Source organism: Arvicola amphibius, chromosome 15, assembly GCF_903992535.2.
Source record: "Arvicola amphibius chromosome 15, mArvAmp1.2, whole genome shotgun sequence".
In the NCBI taxonomy this organism is placed as follows: domain Eukaryota; kingdom Metazoa; phylum Chordata; class Mammalia; order Rodentia; family Cricetidae; genus Arvicola; species Arvicola amphibius.
The window spans coordinates 28,040,026-28,064,254 of NC_052061.1; positions in this window are offsets into that span (position 1 = coordinate 28,040,026).

Here is a 24,229-nt window from a genome sequence, read left to right on the forward strand (position 1 = left end):
AAATGTTTTTTTTATAGCCTATGTGGATCTCACAGTGAAATAGTTTACCTCTTTTGAACTCTCAGTGTGTTAATAATTGCATTATTCACTTAGGCTACCTTTTATTATAAAGAAGTAGATTTTGTACACATAAGGCATTGTAAATGCAAACCATGTTCTATTTTAGCATGCCAAAATTTAATATTTTTAATATGTCTCAGAATCAAGTAATATTTCTTCCAAATCATAAATTATTTCTTAAAGTATATTTTTTCATACATGGTTTCTTCTCCCACAACTCATTCTAGATCCTTCCCACCCACACATATTTTTAACACAGCACGTAATTATATTAAATAATCTTTGGCATCAAGCACCTCCTGCTTGACACTTAAAGGAAAACAATCAGGTTCTCTCTCTTCAACTCAAATGATAACAATACTAAAAATAGGAGATATTTAAAAGGACCTGGCACCTTAAAATCAGTTAATAGCTGAAAGCTATCATCTTGCCTTTGCCACAGGTTACAATCTTGAACAATTCATGGAAACACACTATTGATTCATAAGAACAATCTTGCCTCAACAGGAACACACTAAGATTCTGGGTTTTGTAAACAAAGCTAATTTGGTACTTTTTACATAAGCTCACTTATCGTATGCTGTCACCTAGGAACACAGTAAATATTGGAAGAATACCAACTGGTAGAAATAAATGGGATTATTTACTCTCTAATTTTCTTTGGCCTGTAAGATGACAGTTTTACAGTCACATATACAAAATCCTGGGAACAGACTACTGCTGAAAGGGAGCTCTTTATCTATACATTAAATAATCTGGAATGGGGTTATTTCCTGGGAATCTCAAGTGTGCCTATGCTCTCTGAGGGACCAATTGCCATAGAACCTTATTTTTGTATAAGTGTTCACTTGCTACTAATTTAAAATAACAGTTAAAATATTAATCTCAAAGAACAGTAGTTGTCAATAATCAGTGAGAACAAAGGTTTTTTTTAAATAATGTGTTGTATTATGTATATTATTGACTCATTCATACAAATATTTTTGACTTAGATACTATTGATAATATATTAATATTTATCACTATTATTGTTTTTCTAAAAAGTTTCCTAAATCTTAATGTTGTGAATTAGTATTTATATAAATACTAATATAAATATATAAATACTAATATATAAATAACATGGTTGAAAGGTAAGTTAGGCATCAGGAAAGAGGCTGAAAAGTGAGTTAGAAACAGATCATCAGCCAGCAGTGGTGATCCACAACTTTAATCCCTGCTTTCAGGAGTCAGAAGCAGGTGGATCTCTAAATTAGAAACAGATCCTCATGCTGTAGAGTTCACATTCATTGCCGTTGTCCTTGGTTTCTCAGTCCTCCTCCACCGTCAGCCACATTCAGAGAGCCCGGTTTGGTCCCCTGTTCCATCAGTTCCATTCCAACTGGACTTGGTGGTCTCCCGTTAGATCTGTCCCACCGTCTCAATGGGTAAACGCACTCCTCACGGTCCTGACTTCCATCGACGGGCTCACTGTGAGCCTTAACCTTCACCTGGCGATGGATGGAGATAGAGACAGAGCCCCACATTGGAGCACCGGACTGAGCTCCCAAAGTTCTGATGAGGAGCAGAAGGAGACAGATCATGAGAAAGAAAGTCAGAACCATGAGGGATGCGTTCACCCACTGAGACGGCAGGACAGAACTAATGGGAGACCACCAAGTCCACTTGGAATGGGACTGATGGAACATGCGACCAAATGTGTGAGCCTTGTCAGTTTGGTTGCTCACCTTCCTGGACCTGGAGGGAGTTGGGAGGACCTTGGACTCAACATAGTGTAGAGAACCCTGATGGCTCTTTGGCCTGGAGAGGGAGGGAGTGGGGATATGGGTGGAGGGGAGGTGAGGGAAGGGGGAGGAGGAGGGGAGGAGATGGCAATTTTTAATAAAAAATAAATAAACTGGAAAAAAAAAGAAACAGATCCTCAACCAGCCAGTGGTGATGCACACTTTAATCCCTGCACTCAGTGAGGCCAGGCTGTTTACAGAGCGAGATACAGGAGAGTTAGGGCTACATAGAGAAACCCTGTCCCAAAGAACCAAAATAAATAAATAAATAAAAGTGGCAGCAAGTGATGTAGAAAAACACACCCTTGACTGCTGCCATCAGCATGCTCATATATACATATTTCTACCTAGATCTTAATATATGCACACAGATATAAGCAAAATATGCACACATGCACAAAATATGCACCATTAACTAGATCTTGAATGGAAATTATTTTAAAAGACCATATTAGTAAGAAATATAACTAAAATGAATTAAATTAAGTGGAATCAAAACTTGAGTTATTTGATGAGTGAAGAGCCATTTGGTAAGAGGATGGGTAAACAGAAAAATTTCTTGTTAACACTACATCCCAATTTTTAAGTTCACTTCTTAATGCTGAACATCTGACTGTCTGTGTTTTAACTGTGCTGACTTTTAAAAAATATTCCTTCCCTATAAGAAGCTGTGTGAATTTTCATCATTGTGTATTCTAAGTTATTTCTCCAGAAGCTAAGACTCTGATAACGTATGGAAAAGGTTGATTAGTTTTGTTTTTGCTTTTAATTTGAGAGGTAATTCCAGAGGAATAGCAAAAGAAATGGAAATATAGATGGAAAAGAGGAACAATTCTGGCATCTAGGTAAACAGAGTTCTTTCCCACTTGAGTTGTATAAGACACTTCAAATATTATGTACCAGAATACGATGCTCAGTGAAGGAGTTTGGTGACCATTTGAGAGCATGGGCAACACTGGCGGTTATTCTGTCGTGCCCCATAACAGGATGTCTTCTCTAGGAGCAAGAATAACATACAAGTGTCATACAATTTCATAGTTAGAAACATAACAAATATATGTAGAAGTGATAAATACTGAGGTCATATAAATGGAGGACTGACAGCATCAACTAAACTCACAGAATTTGAAGGTTTCTATCCAAACAAATAGATGAGTCAATGATTTGTCCATTATAGATCCAAGGCAAAAACAACATAGATTATAAAACGACTTGAAGGAAAACCTTTACACAAATGAAATTTGTCATTAGCTTCAGTGAATCACCAATGCTATTATTATACCAAAACTTATTGAGTCACATTAACATATTCATTTTGAGGGGCAAAGATATCGCAGCTATGAAAGGCTAGCCCCACAACCCAAAATCATGAACACAATTCCATTCATTATGAAAGTATCTCTCGTCCCATGGTCCTTTAACTTTCATTAAACTACTGCAGCACTATAACTGCACATTATAGAAAACTTCCAAAAGCTTATTTAGGCTGTCCCAAAATATCAGCAATAGTTGGTATATGTGAGGATTAAGAGCGTTTATGACTACTTGGACTCTTCCTCCTGGGGTTGTAATAGAGAGCTATTAGGCATCGGATCATGTTTTAAAAATAATTTGGTCAGAGGACATTGAACAGCAATTCTTCTGTAATGGTGCATTTTTGTTATGATTTTATTCCAAGCATCTTACTATTTAGTGCATAATAAAAACCATGTCAAGCAAAGACCAAGCACAAATACAAGGTGTCATTTCCTGGAAAAGTAAATCTGATATTGGATCTTGATAAGCTTTTCAGAAAAGACATGGTATTGGTCAAACCTTTCAAAGGCATGGAGTTTTGAAAACACTTTGGACTTCCTACTGACTCTTCCTAATAAAATATGAAAACAATCAGACAATAAACAAACTTAGAATTTCATTTCCAGATGTGCTTCTTAAATAAAACAAAACAAATGCATAATCAAAGGCTTGTGTGTGAGTGTTTGTAGATGGTGTATGTACAACTATACACAGCCTAAACATTTTGCAAACGGTGCCTGGATAAACAAATAATGGTATATCATTTTTAAAACACTACTCAGCAATAAAAAACAAAGAGTTAGATTTTGTATTCTCTACTATCTACGGTTATTTTCATTAGATGTGGCCCCTCTTACATAGTTCCTGTTCGGTTGGATGATACTTCACATGTGCAAACACTGGCAGTCCTCATTGGCCTCAGTGAATTAAGACAGGCAAATAAAAAAGACAGCAATGAAAAGGAACTTATGTTAGAATGGAACTTATGTTAGAACTTATGTTATGTTATTGTAGAGGAGAGATTCGGAAGAAGTGAAAGTGGTAAAGTTGGGATGTTATAACCAAATAACATTGTATACATCATTCTATACATGTACACATGTATAGATTCTCAAAGAATAGGTCAAATACAGTTTAAAAAAATAAAGAACTACTAACATGCAAGACAAACTGTACAAATGTTAGAAACTTGCTGAAGAGTAAAAAAGAAGCAAAAAATAAACATTTATAACCAACTCATTTGAAATGTGGAGAAGGCAAAGTGGTAAGGGGAAAGAGAGCACAAATGCAGTTAGTTAAATAGCTGGCTATATTACTTTAACTTTGATTCAGTAGGTGAGTTTGTGGGTAGCAAGGAGACACACATAATTTTGCATGGTTAATGAAGTGTGTGGTACTTGCTTGGCTCATTGAAAACAAAGAGGCTGTATTTGGAAGTAACATCTCTAGTATCTCTAATAAAGTAAATAAGGTAGGATAGTATCACAAGGATGGACCCTTGAGCCTGTAAGATTAGTGTTTGCTAGAACAGCTACAGGATACATGAAATTATCTAATCTATCATTTGCCTAAATCAATCTCTCTCTCTCTCTCTCTCTCTCTCTCTCTCTCTCTCTCTCTCTCTCTCTCTCTCTCTCTCTCATCATTTTGAGAACAAGTTCCAGCTCAGTCTTGATAATAAAAACCTGGATTCAGATAGTAGGTGGTGAAAGCTAAAAGATCAGAGAAGCAGAGAAGTCAGCCACTCGCTCTTACCTCTACAAAATACTCAGACTGAATTGCTATATTGTCTCTGTAAGTCCTCAGATGGAGTGTTGTCTCTACAAAACCTCAGAATGAATTGGGAGCTATTATCTCCTCCCACCTTATATTCTTCTTCTCTCTGTCCAGCCATATCACTTCCTATCTCCAACTTGCTAGTGCTCAGATTAAAGATGTGAGCCACCACTTCTTGGTTCTGCTTCTCTCTTTTATTTTTTTTAATATGGTTTATTTTTTTATATTTAAAAATTTCCATCTCCTCCTCTCCTCCTCCCTCTTCCCTCCCCTCCCCTCCACCCATACCCCCTCCCTCCCTCTCCAGGCCAGGGAGCCATTAGAGTTCCCTACTCTATGTTAAGACAAAGGTCCTCCCAACTCCACTCAGGTCCAGGAAGGTGATCAACCAAGCTGAGAAGGCTCCCACAGAGCCCGTCCATGCAGAAGAATCAAAGCCCAGCGCCATTGTCCTTGGCTTCTCAGTCAGCCACCACCGTCGGCCACATTTAGAGAGTCCGGTTTGGTCGCATGTTCCATCGGTCCCATTCCAACTGGAGTTAGTGATCTCCGGTTTGTTCTGTCCCACCGTCTCCATGGTTGAACGCACCCCTCACGGTCCTGACTTTCTTTCTCATGTTATCCCTCCTTCTGCTCCTCATCGGGACCTTGGGAGCTCAGTCCGGTGCTCCAATGTGGGGCTCAGTCATTTTCTTCATCTGTTGCCAGGTGGAGGTTCTTCTTATTATCTTCTCAAGGATCCCGAATTATAGGCTCGATGTCCTTTAATTATGGCTAGAAACCGATTATGAGTGAGTACATCCCATGTTCATCTATTTGGGTCTGGGTTACCTCACTCAGAACAGTGTTTTCTATTTCCATCCATTTGCATGCAAAATTCCAGATATCTTTGTTTTTTACCGCTGAGTAGTTTTCTAACATGTATATATTCCACAGTTTCTTCATCCATTCTTCCACTGAAGGGCATCTAGTTTGTTTCCAGGATCTGGCTATTACAAATAATGCTGCTATGAACATAGTTGAGCAAATGCTTTTGTAGTATGATTGGGCATCTCTTGCGTAAATTCCCAAGAGTGGAATTACTGGGTCCTGGGGTAGGTTGATCAAGTAGGCTTCATCCCAGAGATGAAGGGCTGGTTCAACATACGAAAATCTATCAATGTAATCCATCATATAAATAAACTAAAGGAAAAAACCATATGGTCATCTCATTAGATGCTGAAAAAGCATTTGACAAAATTCAGCACCCTTTTATGATAAAGGTCTTGGAGAGATTAGGGATACAAGGGTCATTCCTAAATATAATAAAGGCTATTTACAGCAAGGCGACAGCTAACATCAAATTAAACGGAGAGAAACTCAAGGCTATCCCACTAAATTCAGGAACACGACAAGGCTGTCCACTCTCTCGTTATCTCTTCAATATAGTGCTTGAAGTTCTAGCAATAGCAATAAGACAACATAAGGGAATCAAGGGGATTCGATTTGGAAAGGAAGAAGTTAAACTTTCGTTATTTGCAGATGATATGATAGTGTACATAAGCGATCCCAAAACCTCCACCAAAGAACTCCTACAGCTGATAAACTCCTTCAGTAATGTGGCAGGAGACAAGATCAACTCCAAAAAATCAGTTGCCCTCCTATACACAAAGGATAAGGAAGCAGAGAGGGAAATCAGAGAAGTATCACCTTTCTGTTTCTCTTTTACACTGATTCAATCTCATGTAGCCCAAGGTGGGCTTAAACTCACAGAAATCTACCTCTGTCTACCAAGTGCTGGGAAAAAAAGGTGTGTGCCACCACTGTCTGACCTCTATAGCTAACTGGTGTGAATAGCTCTGTACTCTGTTCTTCAGGCAAGTTTTATTTGTGGAAGCACAAAAAATAGCTCTATCTATCTATCTATCTATCTATCTATCTATCTATCTATCTATCTATCTATCTATCATCTATCTATCTATCTATCTATCTATCTATCATCTATCTATCTATCTATCATCTTTTTCTCTTCACATACACTGTCATATGAGACCCCAAGAAATAAAAATGTTGTCATCTATATACCAGCTATAGAGGTTTCAGTAATGCATGTCAGAATTTCTTTCTTAAATATCTAACCTCCAGAATTACGGGAAAATAAATTTCTTTTGCCTAATCAAACAGTCTTTGTACTTTAATATGGCAGTCTGGGATGCTTAATAGAAGAAGTCTGCTGTTTAAGGCTTCCTAAACTCTGTATTTTAAAACAGAGAAAATTTATTATATGGAAATTACACTTCAGTATAGTTTCTTAAACCACAAAATAGGGAAAGCACATTGTTATCCATGTGATGAATTGGAAAAGGTGGATAATTAGGGCAAAAAAATATCTAATTACTCTCTCTTATAAATTAATTTGAAATCAACAATAGGAAATTTTTTTATTACTTTATAAATAATACCAATCAAAGTTTCCGCTTCCTCCCCTCCTCCCACTTCCATCCCCCTCCCACACAAACCTTCCCCCCACCTCCCTCCAGTCCTAAGAGAGGGCAAGGTACCCTGAACTGTGGGAAGTCAAAGGCCCTCCCTCCTACATCCAGGCTTAAAAATATATGCATCCACCGGGCAGTGGTGGCGCACACCTTTAATCCCAGCACTAGGGAGGCAGAGGCAGGCAGATTTCTGAGTTTGAGGCCAGCCTGGTCTACAAGAGCTAGTTCCAGGACAGACTCTAGAAACTACAGGGAAACCCTGTCTTGAAAATCAAAAAAAAAAAATGTATGCATCCAAATAGAATAGGATCCAAAGCCAGTACATGCAGTAGAGACAAATCCCAGTGCCATTATCATTGGTCCCTCAGTCTGCCCCAATTGTCAGCCACGTTCAGAGTGTCCAGTTTGATCCAATGCTCATTCAGTCCCAGTCCAGCTGGAGTTGTGAGTCTGATTAGCTCAGGCACACTGTCTCAGTGGGTGGACCAACCCCTTGTGGTCCTGGCTTCCTTGCTCATATTCTCCCTCCTTCTGCTCTTCAACTGGACCTTGAGAGCTCAGTTCAGTGCTCCTATGTGGGTCTCTGTCTCTATCTCTATCTGTTGTCACCAGACGAAGGTCCTATGGTGATATTCAAGATAGTCATCATTCTGACTATGGGACAAGGCCAGTTCAGGCATCCTCTCCTACACTGCCCAGGGTCCTAGCTGGTGTCATTCCTGTGGATTCCTGGTAACCCCTTCAGAGCCAAGCCTCTTGCCAACCCCCAAAATTAAAAAAAAAAAAAAAAACCTTGTCTTAGGGTTTCTATTGCTGTAAAGAGATATTTTGACCATGGCAACTTGAATAAAGGAGAATACTTAATTGAGCAGCTTAAAGGTTCAGAGGTTCAGTCCATTATCATCATTGATGCAACATGGTAGGTAGCATTCAGGCAGACATGGTGGTGGAGAAAGAGCTGAGAATTCTACATCTTAATCTACAGGAAACAGGAAGTGAACTGAGACACTGGGCATATCTTGAGCATAGTTACCTCATAGTCTGCCCCCACAGTGATACACTCTTTTCAACAAGACATCACTTATACCAACAAACCCATATTTCCATATTGCCACTACCAGTGAGTTTATGGCAGTGATTGCATTTAAACTACCAAAAACCTAATCTGGATTTTTTGATAGGTAAAAGAAATGTCTTTTTCTAGTCCACATATATTGAAGTTTCTGGGTTGTGTTGTGAGGAAGGAGATGAAAGAGTTGGTGCCCCAAATTCCAGAATTGGTGACAAGGTAAATAATACTGAATTTTTTTCTGGAATTCCAAGAACTATGCAACTTTCAAATAGGAAGAAATGTAATGCATTTTAAATATGATGGGTGTGCTTCTTGAGACTGTGGTGTTATAGAAAATTTGGAGTCATTAGCTTTAAAATGGGAATTATAACTTGGGGAGTGGATGAGATCATCCATTTGGAGATATTTGAAACAGGAAGGAAATTACCTGAGAACACTTACAGCCATTAATATTTATGGACTGGACAAAAGAGGTAAAATCTGTGAAGGAAGCACAGAAAGATGAAAGAGCAAGTAAAGAAAAATGGTATCATTGAAATCAAAAGAATATAGACCTTTCAGAGGGGTGACATCAATAGCCTCAAATGCACCTGAGAAGCTTGAAAATAGTGTCCATTTAGATCTGAAACACCTTTATTCGGGCTGGCACTGAATACGGCTTTTGACCACTGACAAGAAAAAGAAGCACAGAACTTGTATATTTGCCCACACATTCAATCAGTTGTTAGGACATTATAATCTTTCCCCACACACATAACACCACACGAATCCTTATATCATCTTCTCATATAAGATGATAAAACCCAAGTTTTAAGAAAAACTAAATGCAATATTGAGCATTAGACAATGCTCATGTATGATGTGTTTCCTTTTGTTATTTAAAGAAGTATTCTATTGTGTGAGTTTTCAAGCTTTTAAGAAATGTAAGTATTAATTTTACCAACATTGGCTAATTTTTACTGTAGTGACAAAATCGAGCAACTCTGTATCCTAACACAATTAAATTTATTTTCTGCTGTGCACATATTCAACCTCAGTTCATTGCTGATATATGTTCATTGATTCAGGCTATACCATGAAGCAATCTCTTGAGAATGCCTTCTGATTCACTGTTGTGTAGAAAGAGATAGCTAAAAATTAAGTATTAGGAATTACATCCTTTGTCCTGTCAGCTGTAGCTCAAGGTTTCTTATATATTGTTGATACAACTGTAGATAATCTTATCTACTGTGAGAATGTTGGGGAAGTATTATTCTACTATTTGTACAATATGATTAATGGGTTTATACAGAAAGTCATTATTATACATGGAAAATATCAGGGATATTAGATAAAATAGGCACTGATTTGAATTTTGGGTGTGTTTTGTAATTAGAAGTAGAATATTTAAAATCTCAAAGACTCGTATGTTTTATTTATATAATAAAGACAGCGTACAATGTTTAGAGTATTCTGAAAAGTTAAATGAGGCAAATGAGCTTGCTGAGCAAAACAGGATTAGTCAAGTTTCTCTTTGTGTATTCTTTTTTTTTTTTTTTTTTTTTTTTTTTTTTTCGAGACAGGGTTTCCCTGTAGTTTCTAGAGCCTGTCCTGGAACTAGCTCTTGTAGACCAGGCTGGCCTTGAACTCAGAGATCCGCCTGCCTCTGCCTCCCGAGTGCTGGGATTAAAGGCACGTGCCACCACCGCCCGGCGTGTGTATTCTTCCTCGTCCCGGCACAGACGTCCAGACACAGTAGGTTTAGAGATCATTGTGAATTTTCTGTATTTGTTCAGCAGTAACATATAAGACAATATATTTGCATCTTTAAAGAGTTGATCTAACTCTATTGAGTAAACACTGTGAAAGATAAGAGAAATAGTCCCACTATTAATGCAGCTTGCATTGTTGTCTGGCACCCATGAATATGTTTTTGAGAAGTAGGCTTTTATCGTTGGGATATGGAATTTCTTGTGCAAACAAGTTTCTTGCCATTTCTGGCGCATTCTGTTTTCTGTCTTCCTTGGAGACAGTCAAATAACGAAGCTGCAGAGCAGGGACAGCTCAGCTATAAGGATTCAGTCTCTCTTTTGAACCTTCAACCACTATGAATGATTTCCTTACTTTTCAACACAATGGGAGAGGTGGTGACTTAGGAAATATTTTCATTATGCTTCCCATTCTGCTTTTATTTAATTGCACAGTTTTCTGAGGGTTCATAAATCAAAGTCAATGCTTTAATCAGAAAGGTTGCTCAGTCTCCCAAATTGTTAGCAAGATGACTATTATGCAATCAGTTATTGTCTGTTTCACTGAGTGATTGACGCTTTCAGAGGAAACATCTCCATTTCTGGTGTAAAAGAAACCTCTTTCCTAAGGGAAAATAATTACAGTGCTCCCTTTTGCTCTTTCAGAGTCTTGTGTGATTTTTTTTTTCTGCTGCAGTATCACAGGAGAGACTGTTAATAAAGTTGGAAAACCTTTCTCCTGGCCCTTGTCCTGGGACTCTACTTGAATATGTCACAGATGCTTTTACTTGTGTCTTAAGTAGTATGAAGGCCAGAGCTTAGGTGTACAGGATCTGACTGACATGTGACTACATATCCTACATTATCAGAGAGGAGCACAGAACAACGTGTGTTCACATTTAGAAATGTCGAGTTAGCATCAAGAATGTGAAAGCAGGCCATTTGCAACAGACTGTGAGTGCCAGACTCTGCACAGCGATTCCCTGAAAGAAAAACCACTCTTTGAACTGTGCTTTGGAAATGGAATAAAGTCTTTTTTATCGCAACTGTAGGAAAATAGAGGAAGTTTAAAAATGCAGTAACCTTTCCTTAGAAATAATTTATTGCAGCAATATAAGTCAAAAACCAAAAAGTCACAGAATGTTAAAATATGATCAACCTTTTAAAATGAGATCAAATTTGTATTAACATTTGTGACAAATAGTGGCTTCAATCTTAAAAATGCAATCATAAGTAATAACAGTTATGGACACAAATCAGAATCCCGCTTCATTTTTGAGAATGCTTCTCTCTCTTATTTTTTAAATAATACAAAAAATAACACGCCTCTAGTTGAATGAAGAAGATTTGATCTGAACTATATTTTAACTTTAAGTGATTCAAAGCTGATTAATAAGAATGGCTGATTAATCATTCTAATCCTTAAGCAGATTAACTGAAAATGGATTGATGGCTGATGGCCACCAACAGTGTATCATGAAGGAACTAGATATTTTGTCTGTTTGTGTATTATTTTAAAGCAAGGAATTATTTGTATAATTTTAAAACAAACAAAATTCTAAAACCAAGACACTCATACATGCATGTATACATACCTACACATACGCACACACATACAAATTGTCACCATTTGCTTGAACTTTAATAATCAAAGTGGAATAACTGTAATGAGTCTTTTTCTGTCCTGCTAAACAGTTCCAAAATAATGACATACAGACATACTATTAATTATGAAAGATCAGCCTATTGCCTATGCTTGTTCCTAGCTAGCTCTTATAATTTAAATTAATTCATAATTTTATTAACTGAAGTTCTATGATGTGACTTTTTCCTTTTTCCTATTCTATATTTGTGACTTTTTTATTTCTGCTGGACTTCTCTTCCTCTCTTTTTCCCAGTGTCCTCTCTGTGCCTGGAAGTCCTGTACATACCTCTTGCCTGGCTACTGTCCATTTAGCTCTTTATTAAACCAATCAGAAGGGACCTTGTCAAAGACACATCTTCACAGTATACAAAAATATTATTATGAAACAAATAGATAAACTGAAGGTTTCACTATAAAATTATACATGAAAACAATAGTTTATATTTTCCATTTCTGGAGTCTTCTGAAAACTTTTCTCTAAAAGGATAATGTAAGAGATGAAAACCAAAAGGATATGTATTTATTTTTCTAGAGATACCCAGCTACACACATAGATAAGGGTAAGTATTATGTGTATATGAAAGAGAACAAATTTAAGGAACTAGCTCAAATAAATATTTTGCCTGGCCAAGAAGGCTGGCAAGTAAGAAATTTAATGAGAAACTAACATTAAATCTTGAAGCAGAAGATTCTGGAGTTAGATGGATTCCTTTATTGGATACTGTATTCCATCTTCTAAGACCTTTCAAGTGCTTGATGAAGACTACCCCAGGATTGTAAGATAACCCCCTATTTGAGACTCCCTTAACTATTAAACACATATGAAAACAACCTTCATAGAGACATTCAAGACAGATGGCTGATCAAAGTCTCGATACCCTAGCTAAAATAGATGACCACACATGTAATTATAATATAATGATTTTTCACCTTGGTTTCCTGATTTGAATGGCTGGATAGTTTTTGATTACTAGTTATTAAAGTATTCTTATAAAGATTTTAGATTGTGAGATAGTGTTGATAGATACATTTATCTGCCTCATAAATTTTCTCTTATGCTATATGTCTGATTTTTGATGATGTCTGGATTATGATGATAACTGGTTTTTATTTAAGTATTACCTTTATAAAACATAAATCATTTAGGACTGCAGTCTCTGTTTCATAATTGTTGTGAAGTTATTTGGGCTCATAAAGAAAAAAAAATTATAAACAAGCCTGTTGGCTGAGACAGGTGATCCTAGTTTGACAGCCGAGACAGGAATATTACAAATCTAGGCCAATTAAAATAATTGAGACATTTTATCAAAACATGCAAGTAGGGATGATGAAAAAGTTCAATATAGAGCCCTCGGATTGCAATGTGATACCCTGGGTTCACTACAGAGTATGCCAAATGTAAAAAAGAAAAGAAAGAGAGGGGGAGGAAAGGAGGGAGACTGAGGGGAGGGAGGGAGGGAAGAAAGAAGAAAGAAGTTAAGAAAACACAAAAACACAAAGGAAGAAAATAAAAGAAAAAAGGGAAAATCAAAATACTTCACAGAGAGCGAAGGGAACCAGCAACTCATCCATGAAACTAGATATTGAGGATGATTTTACAGAATGAGCAGGAGGACATTGCTAAGACTGCGGGGAGAATATCCCTGCCTTCTTTGCCACAACAGAAAGATTTCACCCGAGGGTTGTCAAAAGCCATCAGAAATTGCTAGCCATAAGGATATGTATTTCCAATGAACTCATTATTTCCAAAGGAATTCATTTTTAAGATTTACTAACACTGTGAAGGGAACAGAGAGCTAAGAACTAGGAATAACACAAACACGCAAGTCAAGTCTCCTGTGACAAGCACCTTCCTTTACTTAGGCTTACTCTATTTTGGGCTGATGGGAATGCCAATCATGCAAGTTCTCCTGGCATTCAGACAAGCAGAAAGCTAGCACCTTTCATGCCCAGGATTTTGGGGCGTTGTCCAAGGACAGTAAGCATCCACCTTGGTTTTAGAGCACATAGATTGTTAGGGATGCTTTCATAGCAGTGACATCTAGATAAGACTAGTCACAGAGGCGATGGGGGGGGCTGCCAGTATCAAGCACATGGTGTGTGCAATTGTCATTTTTTGCACTGTCTAAAACTGAGAACTTCAGAGTCCGAGATTCTTTCTTCCATCTCTTGTATTCGGTTGGAAATACTTGCTCCAAGGTCCTGATGAGGAACAGAAGGAGGGAGAACATGAGAAAGGAAGTCAGGACTGTGAGGGGTGCGTTCACCCATGGAGACGGTGGGACAGAACTAACAGGAGATCACCAACTCCAGTTGGAATGGGACCGATGGAACATGCGACCAAACCAGACTCTCTGAATGTGGTGGGGGCTGACTGAGAAGCCAAGGACAATGGCGCTGGGCTTTGATTCTTCTGCACGGATGGGCTCTGTGGGAGCTTTCTCAGCTTGTTTGATCACCTTCCTGGACCTGGGGGGAGTTGGGAGGACCTTGGTCTTAACATAGAGTAGGGAATCCTGATGGCTCCTTGGCCTGGAGAGGGAGGGAGGGGGGTATGGGTGGAGGGGAGGGGAGGGAAGGGGAAGGAGGAGGGAAGGAGATGGAAATTTTTAAATGTAAAAAAATAAACCATGAAAAAATCTGAGAACTTCAGAAGCTCTTATGGTTGATGGGCATTCTCATCAGTTTTTATCATTGAAATCCCTACACTTTCACCAGTAAGAAAAGAGCAGTCAGCACACCCCATGTGGATTACCTGATTACCTACAGGTTTTTCCTTTAAAACTTGGAAGTACAGACACACACAAATACACACACACATGTGTATATACATATATGTATATACTGATACACATGTATGTACATAGACACCTAAATATGTATGTACACAGATATATGGTTTTTAAATCTTAGTTCTGCTCTCTTTCTCTGTGTCTGTCTTTATCTCTTTCCCTTTCTTCTTACTCCTTGTCTCCATCTTTTTTTCTCTCCATTTTTTATTTTCTGAGAGAGTTCTCTGATTGAAACCTATCAGCACCAGGTGCATTCATTAATGTACCAATAGCTTTAGCTCAGACATAGTGCTACCTGGACCTTCATATCTAGCTCCTCTGGCACAGATGTGCATTCCACCATTCCCAGGCCCTCGTGAAGACACAGCAATACATATATAGGTAGCAGATTCCATTTAATCCTAAACATTGTCCCCTGTTGGAAAGGTGAGCTGGCTATTACCCTTGCCTGTATAATCAAGCATATGTCATGTGGCTGGTTCCAGTCTCCAGAGCTGCACCCACGAATGAAGCTGTCAGTGGGATTCCTGCCAACAACCCACCACCACTATACACATGCCTGTCAAACAATCAAACATTTGCACATCAGCATTCGCAATCCTTTGTACTCACCACAGAGACCATACATACACCAGTCTCACACATAAAGAACATATGTTAAATTATTATAAATCTAAACAGACATTGTGACACAAAAATCTCTAATTGTAGCACTTGGAGGGTAGCAGCAATGTTAGAAGAACAATTCCATTCTTGGCTGCAGATAAATGAGAGGTCAACTTGGGCTATATGAGACATAGTCCCAAAATCAAATAGCAACTTTACAGCTGTTTTACAGGCAATGATACCTTAAAAAACAGTAAAGCATTATTGGGACAATTATAACATGGAAAAATATGCATCATTTTTCAGTTAGAGATAAAATGATAAAATTAAAACTGGAGAAATTAAAGAGATCTGTATCTTGTCTGAATGTGGAGAAGCTGAACCATTCTGGGTACATGTTTTTAAAACAGAAATTTTATTTTCATATTTTATGTTTTTAACATAACTGAGAAAATTTGGAGAATTATTTTTCTGTGTGTTCAACACCAACAACTATTACATTAATTGTAACTGTCCACATATATTTTTCTCACATAGCATAATAGCTGATTACTAATGTGACATGTATTTATGCTATTTCTAATAGCTTCTAACCACCGCTTTTTTACTTTTCATTTACGTTTATAGAAAATATGAATTTTTATATTTTTCAAATATTTAAACATTTTATTGAAACAAATTTCTTCAACTATCTGAAATGATTTGATCCCTGAAATTCAAATTAGACAAGTTCTGTAAGCATTTTCTGGATTTTAGAATTTTTTTTTTTTTTTTTTTTTTTTTTTTTTGGTTTTTCGAGATAGAGTTTCTCTGTGGCTTTGGAGCCTGTCCTGGAACTAGCTCTTGTAGACCAGGCTGGCCTCGAACTCACAGAGATCCCTCTGCCTCTGCCTCCCGAGTGCTGGGATTAAAGGCGTGCGCCACCACCACCCGGCTGGATTTTAGAATTTTTGTGACAATTGTATAAAATAGTATTTGTAATGTGAAAATTCAAGTGCTTTCTACTCTGAATATTTTTAAGAAGATATGATTGCCTTCCTATTGCTTTTCATTGTTCACAAACTGTCATAGGATTGTTATTCTATAACTTTCCTATGTATATCTGAGTTGTGTAGAAAAATATTCATGTAATTACTAAGTCCATAGGAGGTAAGCCTGGTAAAAATGTATTATCAGCATCGGAGAAATTGAAACTTTGGCTGTCAAAAGATGGAAATGAGATGATGAAATAGGTTTAAAAAAACAAAGGGGCAGATGAACAGTGAGAGGAGAAAAAATCTCTACAGCTTTATACTCTGGGTAAACTAACATGTCTAATACCCGGTAAATATTCACTGTGTTTCTGGAACACAAGAGCATAGAGTAAGACAAAGAAAATACTGAGAAAAGTGTCCTCAAAGTGTTGCTAGTGTAAACAGAAAGAAAGCATGTTGAAACAATGCAGAATGTGATTTTTTTGTTAACTGAATAGCAAGATCAATACACACTAGGGAGGCACTGGTACAGACACTTAGAACTCACATGGTGGAGGAGTGTGATCCAATGTAGGTGGATTACTTGAGTCCATGAGTTTGAGAACCCCTTAGGAAACATAGCTAGAATGCATCTCATAAAAAAAGAAGAAAAAGAAAGAAAGAAAGAAAGAAAGAAAGAAAGAAAGAAAGAAAGAAAGAAAGAAAGAAGGAGGGAGGGAGGGAGGGAGGGAGGGAGGGAGGGAGGGAGGGAGGGAGGGAAGGAGGGGGGAGGGAGGGAGGGAGGAAGAAAAGAAAAAAAGAATCACAGTGTTGTGTGATGACAGTTTAGATTAGAAAATAAGACAGATCTTTTCTGTTAAGCTGATCCCTGGAATAATTACTGACTAATGGCTTGGCATTCTACAGATGGCAAAACCAGTGCCACAAAACAGCAAGCGTAAATCACCATAACCACTGGTACAGGAACACAACATCCCATAGAAGTTATATACCGCACACATATGTATTCACTATTGTCTTCAGTCTGTGGGAACAAAACAGGTTAGAAAATTATGTGTTCAATTATGACATATTTCTTGATTTAGTTTTTAGGCAATAGGGAATGGTGATGAGGTCTGTATTGGTGAATATCAGTCTAAGAAATGACGATAAATTGGAGACAGGTATGGTAATAAAGTCTAATGGCTGTAAAAACTATAGCTAATATCTCAGGCAAGTACAATAGAGGATGTAGGTAGCTTAAGTGACCCTTTGCCGGTGTTGTTAAAGAAATTCTTGTAAAAAATAAAACCCTAATGTTTTAAATTTTGTTTCATTTCCTAAATTCAATAAAGACTGCACTGGGATAACCTCAGAGGGATTTGGGTTAAATTTAACTTGCTCTACTTTTTAATGTCTTTACCTTTGGAGTCTTTTCTTCATCTTCAAAGTGGGTATACACAGCGAGTCCTGTTATGAAAGGTCTCTTTAGGGAGGGCACTGTGGAAAGTCATTGCTCAGTCATGTGATGTTGTGGTTACTCATGCGGGAATACACCAGCTTTTTACCCCTATCTTGCTGTGGTTGATTAGAGATGACAGTCTTATCCTGTACATTCACCAGAGAACTACATGTCCAGACTCCCATTGAGCCGGCACCTCTCTTACCCCTCATGTTTCTTTCCCCTGTGCCCAAACATGGATTTTCACTGTCTATTACAGAAATGAATTCTTAGTGATGCTCCCTGGGTCCATCTGGCACTGATCCTAGGAAATGACAGATACTTAGACCAAATTACACAAGATTGAAAGCACCATTTGTTCAGCTATTAAGTCAATGAAAAGATACTTTGTCAAGAGAAAATATGCAGGAAGGCAAAAATCTGTAAAAGATCAACATCTTTTCTCTTTGTCTTGGGAGAATAAAAATACTAACACTATGTGCTAAATATTTGAAGATGCTTTGAAATTTGCTTGTTAAAAATACAACGGACCCCTGAAATGGTATTTTCTTCTGCATCCTAAGCGTGTAATCCTCCTTACATACATTTTTACTCTTTCACAGCTGGTGAAACAAAGAGCACAGGTTTCCTTTGACTTAAGTGGACTGAAGTGACATATTTCGAATTCTCTTCCCTGCTACAAAATTAACACAGGAGTCAGTAAGGTAATATGCTAAATTTAAGAAGATAGAATATTCTAAATTGAGGACAATCTGAACCAAAACCTGTTTCACGTGCTCTCATATTCAGTTTTAACATCTCATTTATTCTCCTATTCAAATTAAAAAGTCACGGAGAGCTGCTTGGCCTGCAAGGGGACCTGACAGTCAGCCAGAGGATCCATCATTCTTTGGGGTGAGTGAGGAGTGAGTGCCTGAACCTCGGCAGCTGCCCGGAGAGGGACCACCGACTCTCCACAACTCCCCCTGCCAATAGCACATTTCCTGCTCTTCCTGCAGGGGTTATTCTCCCCAGATACCGCCTCTCTCTCCCTGTCCCTTCCCAGCTTGCACCCAGAATCCTCCCCCCCTCCCCCTGCCTCATCCTCCCATCTTTGGGGCCACAAAATCCCACAGCTCAGCCTGTTTGGGCTCTGGGGACCTGGAATTGAGTGCACCCAGGCCGGTGGGAGGTCCCCTCCTTCATTTGACTGCCCGGAGCAAGGTAGGCCTTTGTCTGAGAGCTGCCTGGCCTGCAAGGGGACCTGACAGTCTGCCAGAGGATCCATCATTCTTTGGGGTGTCCTGCTCCAGTTCTAAGGCCATCCACCCAAAGGGGTCAGACTGTGGCCTCCAGGCAGGTCTGAGGATTCCTGTGGAGGGGTGCGGGCTCCTTAAGATTGTGCTACCAGGTTTGCTGTGTGGTATTCCATCCTGCTCTGCCCCCACCTTGGCCCTTTTGTCTGGGCTGCGAACCTGGGCTGCCTGGAATCCCTGATCCTGTGCCCTGACATTCCATCTGAACTGGTGAGTGAATGCGGACCCTGGGGCAACCTGCCCTGGAAGAGAGCACAGACCCCCTACCCCCACCTCCCTCTGCAGGCTTGTGTCGGTTTCTCCCTTCCCTGTGTGTCTCCCAAGCTTTCCCTAGTGTTCTCAGGTGTCCTGCTCCTGTTCTAAGGCCATCCACCCAGAGGAGTCAGACCCTGGCCTCCAGGCAGGTCTGAGGATTCCTTCAAGGGAGTGTGGGCTTCTTCAGATTGTGACGCAAAGAATAGGTCCTCCTCTGGCACTGGGGAGATCCAACCAGTTACAGTCACAGCAAAGATTGGTCTAGGACACCAAACGCCTCCGGGCTCCTTTTGAAGGAAGAGATGGGCAGGCGCCAATGCAGGAGCTCCTCCAACAACATGAAAGGCAACATGACATCACCACAATCCAGACATCCCGAAACAACAAGAATTGAACACCCTACCCCAGAAGATATAGAAGAAACCGACATTAAACAGTACTTTATGAAAATAATAGAGGACCTTAAACAGGAGGTAAAAAACTGCCATAAAGAAATGGAGATGACAAACAAAAAGGTAGATGAAATAAATAAATCTCTCAAAGATACCCAAGGAAAACAAGAAAAACAAGAAAAAGCAATCAAACAGGTAAGGGAAACAGTACAAGACCTGATAAATGAAATGGAGGTATTGAAGAAAACACAATCTGAGGGACGACTGGAAATGGAAACTCTGAGTAAACGAACAGAAACTTCAGAGACAAGTATTTCCAACCGAATACAAGAGATGGAAGAAAGAATCTCGGACTCTGAAGATACTATAGAGGAAATAAACTCACAGATTAAAGAACTAAACAAATCTAACAAATTCTTAATACAAAACATTCAGGAAATCTGGGACACCATGAAAAGACCAAACCTAAGAATAATTGGGGTAGAAGAAGGAGAAGAATTACATCTCAAAGGCCCAGAAAACATATTCAACAAAATTATAGAAGAAAACTTCCCCAACCTAAAGAAGGATGTTACTATGAAGGTACAAGAAGCCTACAGAACACCAAATAGACTGGATCAAAAGAAAGCATCCCCACGCCATATAATAATCAAAACACAAAACATACAGAATAAAGAACAGATATTAAGAGCTGCAAAGGAAAAAGGTCAAATAACATATAAAGGGAAACCTATCAGAATTACACCTGATTTCTCAATGGAAACCATGAAAGCCAGAAGAGCTTGGATAGATGTGCTACAGACACTAAGGGAACATGGATGCAAGCCTAGACTACTATACCCAGCAAAGCTTGCATTCACCATTGATGGAGAAAACAAGATATTCCAGGACAAAAACAGATTTAAATAATACGCAGCTACAAATCCAGCCTTGCAGAAAGTAATAGAAGGAAAATCACAAACCAAGGAGTCCAACAACACCCACAATAACTCAGGCATCTAGCGACCCTTCACCAGCACAACTAGAAGAAGGGAAACACACAAACTCTACTACTAAAAATGACTAAAGTTAACAACCACTGGTCATTAATAACACTTAATATCAATGGACTCAATTCACCTATAAAAAGGCACAGGCTAAGAGACTGGATACGAAAACAGAATCCAACATTTTGCTGTTTACAAGAAACACACCTCAACCACAAAGACAGACACCTACTCAGAGTAAAGGGTTGGGAAAAGGTTTATCAAGCAAATGGCCCTAAGAAACAAGCGGGTGTGGCCATACTAATTTCCAACAAAATTGACTTCAAACTAAAATCAATCAGAAGAGATGGAAAGGGACACTTTATACTCATAACAGGAAAAATCCATCAGAATGAAGTCTCAATCCTGAATATCTATGCCCCTAATATAAAAGCTCCCACTTATGTAAAAGAAACACTTCTAGAACTCAAGGCAGCCATCAAACCACACACACTAATAGTTGGAGACTTCAACACTTCTCTCTCACCAATGGACAGGTCAATAAGACAGAAACCTAACAGAGAATTGAAAGACTTAATGGAGGTAATGAACCAAATGGACTTAACAGACATCTATAGAACATTCCACCCAAATAGGAAAGAATATACCTTCTTCTCTGCGGCTCATGGAACCTTTTCGAAAATTGGCCATATACTTGGTAACAAAGCAAACTTCCACAGTTACAAAAAAATATTAGTAACCACCTGTGTCTTATCGGATCACCATGGATTAAAATTAGAATTCAACAACAATGCTACCCCCAGAAAGCCCACAAACTCATGGAAACTGAACAGTCAACTACTGACCCACACCTGGGTCAAGGAAGAAATAAAGAAAGAAATTAAAGTCTTCCTTGAATTTAATGAAAACAAAGACACAACATACTCAAATCTATGGGACACAATGAAAGCAGTGCTAAGAGGAAAGTTCATAGCACTAAGTGCCCACTTAAAGAAAACAGAGAAAGCACTCATTGGTGACTTAACAGCACACCTGAAAGCTCTGGAAAAAAAAGAAGCAGACTCACCTAGGAGAAGTAGAAGACTGGAAATAATCAAACTGAGGGCAGAAATCAACAAAATAGAAACACAGAAAACAATCCAAAGAATCAATGAAACGAGAAGCTGGTTCTTGGAGAAAATCAACAAGACTGACAAACCCTTAGCCAAACTAATCAAACGGCAGAGGGAGAACACGCAAATTAATAAGATCAGAAATGAAAAGGGGGACATAACCACAGACACAGAGGAAATTCAGAGAATCATTAGATCTTACTACAAAAGCCTGTATGCCACAAAATTGGAAAATGTAAAAGAAATGGACAGTTTTTTAGATAAATACCATATACCAAAGTTAAACCAGGACCAGGTAAATGCTCTAAATCGTCCTGTTAGTCGCGAAGAATTAGAAACTGTTATCAGAAACCTCCCTACCAAAAAGAGCCCAGGACCAGATGGTTTCAATGCGGAATTCTACCAGAACTTCCAAGAAGACCTAATACCTATACTCCTTAAGGTATTTCATAATATAGAAACACAAGAGTCACTGCCAAATTCCTTCTATGAAGCTACAGTTACCCTGATACCTAAACCACACAAAGACTCAACCAAGAAAGAGAATTACAGGCCAATCTCACTCATGAACATTGACGCAAAAATTCTCAATAAAATACTGGCAAACCGAATCCAAGAACACATTAGAAAAATTATCCACTACGATCAAGTAGGCTTCATCCCAGAGATGCAGGGCTGGTTCAACATACGAAAATCTATCAATGTAATCCATCATATAAATAAACTGAAGGAAAAAAACCATATGGTCATCTCATTAGATGCTGAAAAAGCATTTGACAAAATTCAGCACCCTTTTATGATAAAGGTCTTGGAGAGATTAGGGATACAAGGGTCATTCCTAAATATAATAAAAGCTATTTACAGCAAGCCGACAGCTAACATCAAATTAAACGGAGAGAAACTCAAGGCTATCCCACTAAATTCGGGAACACGACAAGGCTGTCCACTCTCTCCTTATCTCTTCAATATAGTGCTTGAAGTTCTAGCAATAGCAATAAGACAACATAAGGGAATCAAGGGGATTCAATTTGGAAAGGAAGAAGTTAAACTTTCATTATTTGCAGATGATATGATAGTATACATAAGCGACCCCAAAAACTCCACCAAAGAACTCCTACAGCTGATAAACTCCTTCAGTAACGTGGCAGGTTACAAGATCAACTCCAAAAAATCAGTCGCCCTCCTATACACAAAGGATAAGGAAGCAGAGAGGGAAATTAGAGAAGTATCACCTTTCACAATAGCCACAAATAGCATAAGATATCTGGGAGTATCTCTAACCAAGGAAGTGAAGGATTTATTTGACAAGAACTTTAAGTCTTTGAAGAAAGAAATTGAAGAGGATACCAGAAAATGGAAGGATCTCCCCTGCTCGTGGATTGGGAGGATCAACATTGTAAAAATGGCAATTCTGCCAAAAGCAATCTATAGATTCAATGCAATCCCAATCAAGGTCCCATTAAAATTCTTCACAGAGATTGAGAGGACAATAATCAACTTTATATGGAAAAACAAGAAACCCAGGATAGCCAAAAAAATCTTATACAATAAAGGTACTTCTGGAGGCATTACCATCCCTGACTTCAAACTCTATTACAAAGCTACAGTATTGAAAACAGCTTGGTATTGGCATAAAAACAGAGAAGTTGACCAATGGAATCATATAGAAGACCTGGATCTTAAACCACAAACCTACGAACACCTGATTTTTGATAAAGGACCCAAAAGTACACAATGGAAGAAAGAGGGCATCTTCAACAAATGGTGCTGGCATAACTGGATGTCAACCTGTAGAAGAATGAAAGTAGATCCATATCTATCACCATGCACAAAATTCAAGTCCAAATGGATTAAAGACCTCAATATTAATCTGAACACATTGAGCTTGATAGAGGAGAAAGTGGGAAGTACTCTACAACAAATGGGCACAGGGAACCGTTTCCTGCGCATAACCCCAGCTGCACAGATATTAAGGGCAACATTGAATAAATGGGACCTCCTGAAGTTGAGCAGCTTCTGTAAAGCAAAGGACATTGTCACTAAGACACAAAGGCAGCCTACTGACTGGGAAAAGATCTTCACCAACCCTGCAACTGACAAAGGTCTGATCTCTAAAATATATAAGGAACTCAAGAGACTAGACGGTAAAATGCCAATTAACCCAATTAAAAAATGGGGCGCTGAACTGAACAGAGAATTCTCAACAGAAGAAGTTCGAATGGCCAAAAGACACTTAAGGTCATGCTCAACCTCCCTAGCTATCAGGGAAATGCAAATCAAAACAACTTTGAGATATCATCTTACACCTGTCAGATTGGCTAAAATCCAAAACACCAATAATAACCCTTGCTGGAGAGGTTGTGGGGTAAGGGGTACACTCATCCATTGCTGGTGGGAATGCAAACTTGTGCAACCACTTTGGAAAGCAGTGTGGCGGTTTCTCAGGAAATTCGGGATCAACCTACCCCAGGACCCAGCAATTCCACTATTGGGAATCTACCCAAGAGATGCCCAATCATACAACAAAAGCATATGCTCATCT